Source organism: Tenrec ecaudatus, chromosome 18, assembly GCF_050624435.1.
Source record: "Tenrec ecaudatus isolate mTenEca1 chromosome 18, mTenEca1.hap1, whole genome shotgun sequence".
NCBI classification, from domain to species: Eukaryota; Metazoa; Chordata; class Mammalia; order Afrosoricida; family Tenrecidae; genus Tenrec; species Tenrec ecaudatus.
The window spans coordinates 10600370-10614330 of NC_134547.1; the positions used below are offsets into that span (position 1 = coordinate 10600370).

Sequence of the window (13961 nt, forward strand, 5' to 3'; positions counted from 1 at the left end):
AGGTAAAACTGTAAGTAGGTCTTATTTTCCAGGGATGTCTTACTTTCAGGAAAACAGGGTAGACACATTTCATAGTAGCATACTCAGCTCCTCTTTGTGGTACAGGGCAGGAGAGAGTGATTTATTGCTAATCGAGACATATATCTTTGGGGTGTGCATGTCTCAATTACAGGTGAAAACAGGTCACAGGGAGGGGTTGTACAATAGCCAATGCAATAGGAGGGGGCTATACAATGAGCAGAAGCACAACAGGAAGGGGATGAACTAGGGGTATACATGAGAGGAAGGGGAGGGATTAGGAATATACATGTGACAAGATAAGCAGACCCTAGATTCATGATGGTTGTCTAACATTCGTCACCCTTGAGTGGGCTTGACCTCCCTGGGCTCTCCTTCAGGGAAGCAATCTACTACTATCCTTATCAGAAGGGAGTGAGCCCTACTTACTGTGGGATAAGCAGTGGTCTACAGCAGAGCCCATTAAGTATGCCTCCAAATTTGTCACATAGGTTACAAAATGATGTGTACTGTAGGATCAAGGCTCAGTGAAATTAATGATTTTTACCCTTTCACTATATATTTTTTACTATATTCTTAAGAGTCTGTGTACTCCTGATTTTATTGATAACCCATTAGATTTGTTATTTTAATAGTGTTTAATTTCCATACATTTATTTAGCTTTCCGTACTTTTTTTGTTACTGACTTGTAGCTTCATTCTGTTCAGATTAGATGCTTTCAAGTTTTAGCTTTTTGAAACTTACTGAAATTTACTTTGTGTCTAAAAATAGTCCACACCAAACCTCTGTGCAACGAAGTAGAGTGTGCACCGGGCAGCTGCTGAGGGGTGTGGGCTGCTCTGTCTGTTAAGTTGAAATGGTTACTATTAGACAGGTCTTCTTTAGTCCCTTGTACAATGATTCTGTCCATCATCAGAGGTGTTTCATATAATATCCTTCTCTGTCTCATAATAAATTTTCACTTAAAACTTGCCGTGTGTTAAACATTGCTCACTTTGTATTACTGCCTCCTTATTATGTCAAGTATCTTCCACCCCCACTTTATCTATTCACCTGTGCTTCAGGTATGCCCGCTGTCATACAGATGTGTCATATTTGTAGTCCAGTCTACCACTGTTTCTTGACTCGAATGTTTAATCCACTTATAATCACTGTAATTAATATTAACAGAGATGAATTTACTTCAAACATTTTGCTAAATGTTCCTACCACCCCTTCTCCTGATGAGATTGATGGCATTTTTTGTTCTCTACTTTCAAAGCCGAGTTCTTTTTAGGAATATATGTTTTCCCTTGTTATTATTGGTTTATTTTGAATGATTTTTATTTCCAAATCACTCAGATCCCCTTTAACACCTGAAAGCTATACCAGTCACCTCCATTTTATTTTTCTGTTCTTGTTGATTACACCTGTGTAGGCCAGACATCCCCCCATTTCATTGTAAATTTACTTTATTGCATGTATTCTGGTAGTTATTTACTGTCGACATTTTGGATTGTTGGGCTGAGAGCATGTTTTCTTTCTAGAGAACTCCCTTTAGCACTTGTTTCAGGGCTACTCTGGTGATTACAAATTCCCTTAATTTCTGTTTATCTGGGAAAATCCTAAATTCACCCTCACTTTTGAATGATAATGTTGCTGGGTAAGGTATTTCTGGTTGATAGTTGTTTTCTTTCAAGGCTTTGAATATGTCACCCCATTTGCCTTCTTACCTGGTGAGAAATCAGCACTTAATCTTTTTTTTTTTTTAACAATTTATTGGGGCTCATACAATTCTTATCACAATCCATACTTATACATACATCAATTGTATAAAGCACATCCATACATTCCCTGCCCCAATCATTCTCAAGGCATTTGCTCTCCACTTAAGCCCCTTGCATCAGGTCCTCTTTTTTTTTTCCCCTCCCTTCCCTTTCCCCCCTCCCTCATGTGCCCTTGGTAATTTATACATCGTTATTTTGTCATATCTTGCCCTATCCGGAGTCTCCCTTCCCCCCTTCTCTGCTGTCCCTCTCCCAGGGAAGAGGTCACATGTGGATCCTTGTAATCAGTTCCCCCTTTCCAATCCACTCACCCTCCACTCTCCCAGCATCGTCCCTCACACCCTTGGTCCTGAAGATATCATCCACCCTGGATTCCCTGTACCTCCAGCCCTCATATGTACCAGTGTACAGCCTCTGTCCTATCCAGCCCTGCAAGGTAGAATTCGGATCATGGTAGTTGGGGGGAGGAAGCATCCAGGATCTGGGGGAAAGCTGTGTTCTTCATCGGCACTACCTCGCACCCTAATTAACCCATCTCCTCTCCTAAACCCCTCTATGTGGGGATCTCAGCACTTAATCTTATTAATGTTCCTTTGTAAGTGACATTTCTCTTATCTTGTGCTACTCTCAGTCTTTCTTTATCTTTGTACCTGGTGAGTTTGATGAAGATATGCCTTGGGGTGTTTCTCTTAGGGTTGAACCTATATGGATCTCTTGTTGAGCAGCTTGGATGATCATCTCATTTTCCAGATTTGGGAAATTTTCTGATTATTTCTTTAAAAATATCTTCTAGACCTCATTTCCTCTCTTCTCTTTCTGGTATTCCTATTATGTGTATATTGTTTTTCTTCATGTAGTCCCACAGAACCCTTGTGCCCCATTCATTTTCTTCCACTTGGTCTTCAAACTGAGTAATTTCAGAGTCTTTGTCTTCTAGTTCACTGATTCTTCCTTCTATGGTTTCCATTCTACCAAGTCACTTTTTATTTCTGTTGTTTCACTATTATTATTTTTGTTGTTATTTCATTATTAAACTTTTGAATTTCTAGTTGCACTTTAAAGTTTCTATATCCTTACTAAATTCCTTAGTTTGTTCTTCTATTCTTTTTTTTAAATTCTTCTAAAATTTTCCCCATGTTTTCCTTTATTCCATCCAGAACACTTAAGACTAATTTTTGGGTGTCATTGTTGAGAATTCCATAGCAATAAGTGCCTGCAATATGAGGTTGATCTTTCATTGGTGAATAAACAGAAAAAATCCACTGCCCGGAAGATTCACAAATGTCCACATCTTTCACAATTCCTTCCAAAGCTCTCTTTTCATCTTTCTGCTCATCAGTGCTAAGTGATGCTAATGTGTCCTCAGGGACTACCTCTGCTGGTACAGCTGGCCGGGTCTCCAAATGGAAAAGATCCTACTGATGACACCTCTTGATCTCTGGTGCCCCGCCCCACCTCCCCACCCCCATGGCGCATATTTGGAGAAACTAGGTGGCTGGTTGACATCAGAGTGCCTCTGGTTTGAGGCTTCACATCCACATTGTTATTACCTGAGGGCTGTTGACGAGGTTGGTGCTGTCCCTTGGCCCCAGGATGTTCATTCCAGCACTGGTCTCCAAAGTGGCACCGACCTTGAAGGAAGAATTGACAAATGGCCATGGACATGGTTAGCCTCCTTCCCTAAATTTTTTTCGCCTCTAAATTCTTCTAAAAAAAATGTTTTTCCATACTTACCTGGCAGGGGAGATACCACAATCACGAAGGTGGTTTTCCCAGGGCGAGGCTTATCCATTGCATTCCGGCTGCGCTGACCCCTGTGATTTCTACAAATGTGGAAAGCTCAACTGCACAATTTATGGCAGTGGGGGACTGTGTTCACGCTTTCCCCTGCATTAAAATATATACCCTGCATTAAAAATATATATATAAATAAATAAAAATAAAGAATGTTTCCATGTCTCATTTCTTTCTATTGTTAATCGATCCATAAACTGTTGCATCAGTCTTTTTTATAAAACTATTGAAGGATACCAAACACCATCCTTCTGATTTTGCTTATCAGGTCCTTCTTGTACCATTCTTCTGAAAAGGCTTCCGACTCCATTTAGATCACTCATTTCAGTTGCCCTGTCTTGTTGCTTCCTGTGGACTGCCATGGCGCTTTGTTTCAGAGGTATTGTGGTGGTGGCATGCTTGTATTTAAAGGATGTTTGTATGTTGCTTTGGTTCTAGGTACTCATACCCTCGCTGCTGGTGGACATGATAGAGCGTGTGAGCTTGTGCACAGTTCTGTGTTCCTGCAGCACAGCTAAGTATGGGTTTGGCTGTGTTGGCCATGTCTTTGGATGGTGAGGTGGAACATAAGGATTATGGGCCCAGACCCGGTTGGTTACCCTGTGGGAGTTGCACCGTGGCTTGTCTGTTGGTTGGTTGTTCTTTTCCTCTGAAGCTCAGGGTTCCAGAATTCAAACCTAATCACACCTGCCTTTGACAGAAATGGTCAGTGTAGCATGGCTGCCTAGTTCTCTGTCCCCGGGGAGCGGTCTATGTGAGGGCAACAAGTGAGTTTGGTTTTCTCTGTTAAAGGTTCCTGTGGGAGGCTAACAAATGCACTCCACTATTTAGTATAGGCTGGTGATCCAAAGCTCAACAGTGGCAGCATTGAAAACTTTATGGTGCGATGTTTTATTCAGGTATAGGACTCATCAAGCCCTGTGGGTGAAGTAACATGAACTAAATCAACAGAGAAGCAATCTGATAGAGCAAAGCCATTCTCTATGACCCAGGTGTTGACCTTGAATTCAAATGGACTTGATGGCAACTCATTTGGTATTTTGAGCATTATTGGTCTTTGTTTCTTTTATGTACTAGATAACTTTGTAGACAATGAGAACAGGTAAGAAAAGGTAATGCTCATGATCCCAATTCTACTTTACCAATCTGGCTAGACCAGAGGATGCACACTGGTACAGACAGGAACTGGAAACACAGGGAATCCAGGACGGATGATCCCTTCAGGGCCAGTGGTGTGAGTGGTGATACTGGGAGGGTGGGTGGGTTGGAAAGGGGGAACCGATTACAAGGATCTACATATAACCTCCTCCCTGGGGGGCGGACAACAGAAAAAATGGGTGAAGGGAGACATCGGAGAGTGTAAGATATGACAAAATAATCATTTATAAATTATCAAGGGTACATGAAAGAGAGGTGAACAGGGAGGGAGGGGAAAAAATGAGGAGCTGATGCCAGGGACTTAAGTGGAAAGAAAATGTTTTGAAAATTATGAGGGTAACAAATGTACAAATGTGCTTTATACAATTGATGTATGTATGGATTGTGATAAGAGTTGTATGAGCCCCCAATAAAATTATTTTTTAAAGAAAAGGTAATGCTAACAATACCTGTTCCCACTTAAGCCTTATATATGAGAAGACTTCAAAGACTGTATTAGAATTTAACAAATAAAACCTATAAACTTTATTTTGAAAAAAAAAGAAGAAGTCACTTTATTTTGTAACCTAAGCCCTCCCTATGGAAGCCATCATAACAACCAGTCATCCCTAAACTGAGAATCTTGGACAGGTAAAGTGTGTCTTTTTTTTCTTTTCTTTTTTTTACAATTAACTAAAAGGAAAAAATTTTATGACTTGCACAGCAAATTTAGTAGGAAAGAGGTACATGAGAATTTTGAAGTTTATGCCTGAAGATTTTTCTTCTATGTAGTCATTAAATGCAGTCGAGCTATTTTTTTCTTTTTTCCTTTTTTTTTTGGAGCCATTTCTGACTGATGTCAGGAGACCCAGCCCCTGACAAATCATCACGGGTCCGGTAGGTGAAATTGTACTGTAACAATAAGTAAAGGTTATAGTAAAGTCATAGAGAATAAGAGAGATTGAAATAAAGGAGTCAGACACATTTCACGGTAGCATGCTCACTTCTTGGACAGCCATGATCTCAACAGGTCCAAGCACAGCTCAGCAGAGAGGGCAGGAGAGAGAGAGAGAGAGCAATTTATTGTTAACTGAGGCTTATATATCTTTAGGGACATGCATGCCTCCTAATTACAGGTAAAGACATACGTCACAGGAAGGGGTTGTAACAGACGATACAAGCAATAGGAGGGGGATATACAATGGGCACAAGTGTAACAGGAAGGGGATGAGCTAGGGGTGTACACATGATAAGAAGGGGAGGGACTAGGAGTATACATGTGACAAGATGGGCAGAACCTAGATTCATGATGGCAGCCTAACCTTGGTCACCCTTGAATGGGTTTGACCTCCCTGTTCGCTCTTTTAGGGAAACAATCTACTACTAGCCTTATCAGAAGGGAGTGAGCCCCACTTAGTGTGGGATAAGCAGGGGTGTCTTCTTGCTCGAGATGGCTGATAGTCCTTAGGGAGAATAACCTCTGACCTACTTCTGCTGACCTCCAAGTGTACAGTCATTTGCCAAGTGTAGCAAGCAGCTAAGTGTGGCATATATTTGGGGGAGACAACTTGGGAGAAATCTTTCTGTTTCCCACAGACTGATAGCAACCTGCTGTAGAGCAGAAAGAACAACTGCCCAGTCCTGCACCATTGATGCTCCGTCAAAATAAGTCTTCTTTACGGAGAGACATCAGCAAGAGCATTGATTTTCTGCCGACTCCTTCCCTTCCTTTCTCTGAAGCAGTTGTTAACGTTCGTTGGCCCTCCAGAGAGAAAGCAAACACGCAAAATGCCTTGACCATCCCGCACACTGCAGTCCAAATGACTGCGAGTTGGAGTTATACTCCTCACAGAGTAGAACAACCCAACAAAGTACCCAAGGCTCTCAATCTTTGCTAAAGCAGACCCACACACCTCAGCCCTCCCCCCAGCCCCACCTTTCTAGCTTGGTGCAACGGGTGGCGTTCAGGTGCCAGTAGTGGAGTGAGTCAGCACATGAGTCACCAGATTCTTAGGGATTTCAATAGAAAGTTTCATTGATGAGATTGGAGACTATAAACATTGCTGAGAGACAAGTTGTCTTTCTATAGGTTACCTAATTTCCAGTGTGGCATAAGATCATGGCTATTTGCTGTTAAATGAATTCTGACCCAGGATGACCACACATACACCCAGAGGCCCGCTCCAAGGAGTGTCCTAAGCTGTGTCCTATTGATATCAGGTGACTGGGTGGCCTGTTTGCAGAACCAATAACCTTACAGCTAGTTATTTTCCCTTTATCTATTTGTCCTACCCAAGGAATCCCTCAGTCAGAGGCTGTGTGTCATGAGGGAAGGCTGACAGTCCATGTAGACTGACCATTGGCTGTTCTAATGAAAAGCTTTCTCTCTGCACCAGAAACAAAGGAAGAAACGCTCTCCTATGCCTCCTGCCTTTTACATCTCCCTTGTCAGCAAGTCGTCGGCCAACATGTGCTTCAGGTCTCCCAAGGCTTGTGTACTAAACATCACTTCCATCCCGAAGGTTCCATCCTAGGGTGGAGAAACAACCAGAGCAGCAGGATTGTGATCAGAGCTGCTGGGGCAAAAACACTGAGAGTCAGGAGAAAGACGTCGCCCCTAAAGGCTTGCGTGTGAGGACAGCGGGCAGAGAGACTTCAATGGAACCCTCCAGTCCAACCCAGGAACAGTCAGCACGTCCTACAGAGAGCCACCCAAGGACAGATATAGAGCCCAACTCATGCCCAAGCGTTTCATCTATGCAAACAGAGAGAGTCTTGAAGGAATTGGAACCCTCCAGGTTTGGAGCAGTCAACCATAGAACAGAACAGACCACGCCCAGAAGACAAATGTCAACGCAAGACATAGACCCATTCTTCAGGAAAAACCCCATGTGTGCAGAGTGTCTGGGCAAGTTTGTAGCCGGAAGTCATCCATTCTTCTTCACCAACGGATGCACACTGGGAAAAGCCACATGCGTGCCAGGACTGCGGGCAAGCCTTTATCCAGAAGATCAGTCTCATCCGCCACCAGAGGATCCACTCGGGGGAAAGGCTGCATGTCTGAGGAGTGTGGGCGGGCCTTTATCCAGAAGTCACATCTCATCTGCCACCAGAGGATCCACTCGGGGGAAAGGCTGCATGTCTGTGAGGAGTGTGGGCGGGCCTTTATCCAGAAGTCACATCTCATCTGCCACCAGAGGATCCACTCGGGGGAAAGGCTGCATGTCTGTGAGGAGTGTGGGCGGGCCTTTATCCAGAAGTCACATCTCATCTGCCACCAGAGGATACACTCTGGGGAAAGGCCCCACGTGTGCCAGGAGTGTGAGCGAGCCTTTGACAAGAAGTCACATCTCATCCACCACCAGCGGCTACACTCTGGGGAAAAGCAACATGTGTATCAGGAGTTTGAGCAAACCTTTCATTTCAAGTCACAGCTTATCATGCACCAGAAAAGACACTCGGGGGAAAAGCCACATGTGTGCGAGGAGTGTGGGCGAGCCTTTAAATAGAAATCAGGTCTCATTATTCACCAGAAAACACACACACGGGATAAGCCATCTGAGTGCAAGTAGTGTGGCGAGTGTTATTTGGAATTCCCAGCTCTTCGGACATCAGAAAAGACACTTGGGAAAGGTCACTGTGGGTGAAAGGAGTGTGGGTGAGCATTTAGGCAGAAGTCAAACCTTCCTGACCACCAGAGGAGACGTTCAGGTGACAAGGAGTGTGCAAGGAGTGTGACCTAGCCTTTCTTGAGAAGTCCAAGTTCATCCACTAGAAGATCCAACCTGGGGACGAAGCCCATGTGGGAAGCCAAATGGCGTCAATCACATGAGTAACAAAGCACCCTCTTTTGTGGGCCGCCCATTCCTCACGTGTGTTTCGCTCTCACCAGTCATTCGGTAGAAATCAGAGTGTGGCTCAGAGAGTCCTATGAAGTCATTCGGCATCCACCATCACCACGCACTCTATTACGAATGCACAAAGAAGAAAATCCCCTGAAGATCGTTTTAAAGTGCTAGCAGCCTCGTGCCCCTATGTATGAGGCACATGCCCAGAGCAAGAGAGGCTAACAAATATGCTAAGTGGAACAGAAAAGTGGACTAAGCCTTTTATTGGTGGAAGGGAGCTAAGAGAACATCTGAGAGAAACAGGTGGGTTAGTGGATGTTCCACGTGTTTCATAGCTCAATATTTGTGTATATTTTTAACCCTCTGAAGCACGTAGTCCATGCATGACAGCAATCAGTCAAAATACACGTGTGAAACACCTTGGAGTCGCTTTTCACTCTAACCACGCTGTGGGTAACAGAAAATAACACCACCTCATCCTGCCCCGGCCTCACGTTCTTACGTTTGAGCCCATTGTTGCAGCCACTGTGTCGATGTATGTCGTCATGGGTCCTCCTTTGTGTAGATGCCCCTGCTTTCTGTTAATGCATATTGTTCTCCACAGACTGGGCTTGCCTGACGACATGCCCAAGGTGCATGAGATGAAATCTGGCATCTCTTCCCACTGATGAGGATTCTGGCTGTGTTTCTTCCCAGCCATATTGTGTATTCTTTCGGCAGTCCATGGTCTCTTCCATAAAATACCTAGCAGACCACCAAAAAAAGCCATAAAACACATTAAAATAATTTTATAATCCATTACCTGAAGATCTGTTTTTCATGATTTCCCCTTATTCCTACATTAAGCATGAGAGCTGAAGAGGCCAATTCAACTCCAAGGAGGATTCGTGTAGAATTAATATTCCACACTCTCGTTTAAAAAGGGACTTTGGCAAAATCGATGGTGCTTCGATGTGGTCCTTGGAAAATTCCATGAATGTCATCATGCTCATAACCCACATTCTACATAAACAAGCAACTTCCAGGAAATCAAGCTGGACTCGGAAGACGATCTAGAACAGGGAAAACACTGCCGGTGACCTGATCGAGAATTCGGTCCTGTGTCCTTGTTGACCTTCTCTCTAGACGTGCTAATGCCGACAAAGGCGTCTTGGTTACTTCAACTATTATGGTGTAATCAATTTCTCCCTTCAACCGATCAGTAGTTGCTTTTTAAATATATGCTGTGGTGTTGTAGGCATATACATTTATGATCGTTCAATTTGATTGATAGATTGACCCTTTTATCGCTGTGGAATACGTAGGTTTATAAAAGCCACCTTGTCTGATAGTGAGATTTGTACCCCAACCATCTTTTGGTTATGCTCTATCTATGTTAGTATTTTATCCGTCTTATCCAATTTACCCTGTTTGTTTGCTTGGGTGTACAGAATGTCTCTGGGATATTGTCTGTAATACAATAATATTTTTAACCTTATTCCAATTTCCATGGTAGCAATTAGTGAACTGTCCTTCACTAATTGTCCTTTTCCATGGCTACTCCTCCTTTTGGGTTTTGAGGGCTTGTTCCTTTTTGTGGGTGTCTTGTGTTAGATTGGATCCTGTAATGAAGAAATCCAGTGAGACTCGTATATGTACATATGTAGAAAGAGGTTATAACAAGAAACGGCTTATACCGCTGAAGTAGGTTCATCCGGACTGGTTCGAGTGTGTGGGTCAGGGGAAACCGAAGGCCTCCCCCTATTCCTGCAGCTGCAGGCCTAGTAGAGAGGAAGCAGGAAGATGAGGCAGTGGATGCTGAGCTGAATGAATGTGAGATCAGCAGAATCCCACGTCAACAGTTCCCTGGTGGCTTCTGGGATCCGCTGGTGATATAATCAGAGGCAGGATCCCAATCCAGCAGATAAAATCAGTTAGCTTCCATATGTGTCAGTTTGTACTAGGGCATAACCGGAAGAAAAACACCCTCAATTTTACCAAGGCTGTCGCCAGATTAAGGAGGTCTCTTCTGACGTCCTACCACTTGTCTGAATATGCTGTACCTTGGCGTCCCGTGTGCTGTGGTCTGCTGAAAGCAATGGCATTGTCATATCAGATCCCAGCAGGGCGACCCCAAGTGAACACGTTTCCGCAGAGCTTCCAGATCAATATGCTATGAAGAAGGAATAGATTGTCCACGTTGGAGGATTAGCCACAGGAAACTTTATGAATAGCAGCAGGTCATCGTCACACACAGCATACTAACAGCAGCAGAATATTGTCAGGGATAGTAACATGGCAAGCCCCTCCGGTTGGAGGAGTCTCAGCACATCGCTGGACCAGAGCTGCCTCCACAAAGTACAGTGACCCCAAAGACATGGGTGGGAGGAGAACCTTCTGGACTTGCCTTGGCATCGGACATGACTCAGAAAGAGAGGAAATAGCCGTAAATGTTAATAACTGATCGTTGGAATGTACAAAGTCTAAATCTGAGAAAGTTGGAAGTTGTGAAAAAAGAAGTGGAAAGCGGAAAAGTCCGTACCTGAGAAGCTAGTGAGGTGAAATGGAATGCTACTGGTCATTTGGAATCAGCCAGAGACTGAGTTCTTATTGCCAGGAATGACAAAACTCAAGAGCAATGGTCTCCCATTCAGTCAAAAGGGAGATCCGGAGAGCTCAAGATTGCGTCTACGGCCGTACCCCCCTGAATGCACCCGATCTTGTCCAGATGTATCTTGAGGAATACAAGGCTCTCTGTGATCAGGTAAATCGATAGCCAATCACATCCTACCTTACAACGACCAAATTGATGCATTCAATTCAAAAACTCTCTATGAAGACGTGGAATAAATTGATGTCTTCAGTCCGAAGTTGCTGAAACATGCAACCGAGATGTTTTGGTGGTTATTGGCAATTGGATTACAGTGGTTAGACACAAAGAGGTAGGAAGGGTCTGTGCTAGGCTGGCTGACTAGTGAAACAAAGCCAGTGACACTCGTGTTTAAGGAAGAGATTTGCACCAGGAAGTAATTATCAAGAAAAAGTCTCAATTCAGTCCAACTCAGGTAAGTCCCACTTCAGACTCACACAGTCACATGCACCAATGCAGAATGCAGGAAGATCATAGGTCGGTTCCTGAAAAGTTGCCTAGATTCAAGGTCGGTGAAAACAACTCAGGCTTTCTGCATCTGTCAAGATCAGCACGCAGGAGAAGTCCACGCAGAGAGAGGTTTTCCTCCTTATGAGAAGGGTACTCCCTCAGGAAGCCACCTAGTCTGTGATCTGACCGACAGATTGAACACCACCCTCACATTTATATACAAGTTCACAAGAAATTATGTAACCACCAGAGGTTGACGGAAAAAATATGTCCTGGTGATAGAAACGAAGCTAGCGATGACATGGTAGACATTTGGAAGACCAACGGCAACTTCACAGCAAATACCTTCTTTCAACAAGGAGGTACTTGATTAGGGCAAAGAATGTACAGATGTGCTTTATACAATTGATGTATGTATATGTATGGACTGTGATAAGAGTTGTATGAGCCCCTAATAAATTGTTTAAATAAAATTTTTTTTTTAAAAAACAAACAAGGAGGTACTAGACACAGAGACTTTTCCAGATGGAATCAAATTGACTCTGTTTTGAGAAGAGGCAATGGAGAAGTCAATATCGTCAGCTGAAGACAAGCCAGGGGTGTACTGTGGAAGCGATCAATTGCTCACATGTAAATTCAAGTTGACCCTGAAGAATTTTTTTTTTCCTTTTTGGTTAGCATTTGTTTTCTTTTTTTATTATTTTTTAATCATTTTATTAGGGGCTCATACTACTCATATCACAATCCATACATACATCAATTGTGTAAAAAACATTTGTACACTCATTGCCCTCATCATTCTCAAAACATTTGTTCTCCACTTAAGCCGCTGGCATCAGCTCCTCATTTTTCCCCTCCCTCTCCACTCCCCCCGACATTTACTTTCTATTGAGCCCTTGGTATCTTCTCTTTCCCCTTGTCTTCCCCCCACTCTCATAACCCCCAATAGATTATACATTGTTATTTTCTTTATTTATTTAAAAAATCATTTTGTTGGGGGCTTGTACATCTCTTATCATGATCCATACATACATCAATTGTATAAAGAACATTTTTACATTCATTACCCTTATCATTCTCAAAACATTTGCTCTCCACATAAGCCCCTGGCATCAGCTCCTCATTTTCCCCCTCCTTCCCCACTCCCCCTCCCTCATGAACCCTTGCTAATTTATACATTATTATTTTGTCATATCTTACACTGTCTGACGTCTCCCTTCACCCACTTTTCTGTTGTCAGTCCCCCAGGGAGGAGGTTATATGTGCATTCCTGTAATCGGTTCCCCCTTTCTACCCCAACCTCCCTCCACCCTCCCGTTATGGCCACTCTCACCACTGGTCCTGAAGGGATCAGCCGTCCTGGATTCCCTGTGTTTCCTATTTGTACCAGTGTACATCCTCTGGTCTAGCCAGATTTGTAAGGTAGAATTGGGATCATGACAGTGGGTAGGGAGGAAGCATTTAGGAACTAGAGGAAAGTTGTATGTTTTATCATTGCTACACTGCACCCTGACTGGCTTGTCTCTTCCATAAGGGGATATCCAGTTGCCTACAGATGGGTTTTGGGTCTCCACTCCGCACCCCGCCTCATTCACAATGATAATGATTTTTTGTTCTTTGATGCCTGATACCTGATCCCTTCAACACCTCATGACCACACAGGCTGGTGTGCTTCTTCCATGTGGGCTTTGATGCTTCTCAGCTTGTTTACCTTCAAGCCTTTAAGATCCCAGACACTATATCTTTTGATAGCTAGGCAGCATCAGCTTTCTTCACCACATTTGCTTATGCACCCGCTTTGTCTTCAACAATCGTGTCGGGAAGGTAAGCATCATGAAATGCCAGTTTAATAAAACAAAGTATTCTTGCATTGAGGGAGTACTTGAGTGGAGGTCCAGTGTCCATCTACTACCTTAATAAATATATGCACATAAATGCATAAATGTATGCACACAAATCTATTTACCTATCCTCATATATAAATGTATTTACATATGTACATGTCTTTATATAGACCTCTATAAATGCCCTTTGTTTCCTAGCTTTTTCCTCTATTTCCTTTTACTTTCCTCTTGTTCCACTATCATGTTCAGCCTTCATTTGGGTTACAGTAATCCCTCTTGGTTACATTACCCTTGATCATGCCCCACCAGGCCTTCTACACCCTCCTCACCACTGATTTGGATCACTTGTTCCCTTGTCCCTGGGTTTGTTAACACCACTTCCTTCCCCCCCCTCCCCCTCCATGTCCCCCCAGAACTGTCAGTCCTGTTGTTTTCTCCTCCAGATTGTTCATCCAGCCTGTCTTATTTAGACAG

General features: G+C 43.4%; 1 non-coding gene across 1 annotated transcript; it reads left to right on the forward strand.

Annotated features, from left to right (window-relative positions):
• Positions 1-3511: 3511 nt before the first annotated feature.
• Positions 3512-3675, forward strand: LOC142432932 (U1 spliceosomal RNA). Its single transcript, XR_012781014.1, has one exon. It is a non-coding gene; the product is annotated as a U1 spliceosomal RNA (small nuclear RNA).
• The last annotated feature ends 10286 nt before the right edge of the window (positions 3676-13961 follow it).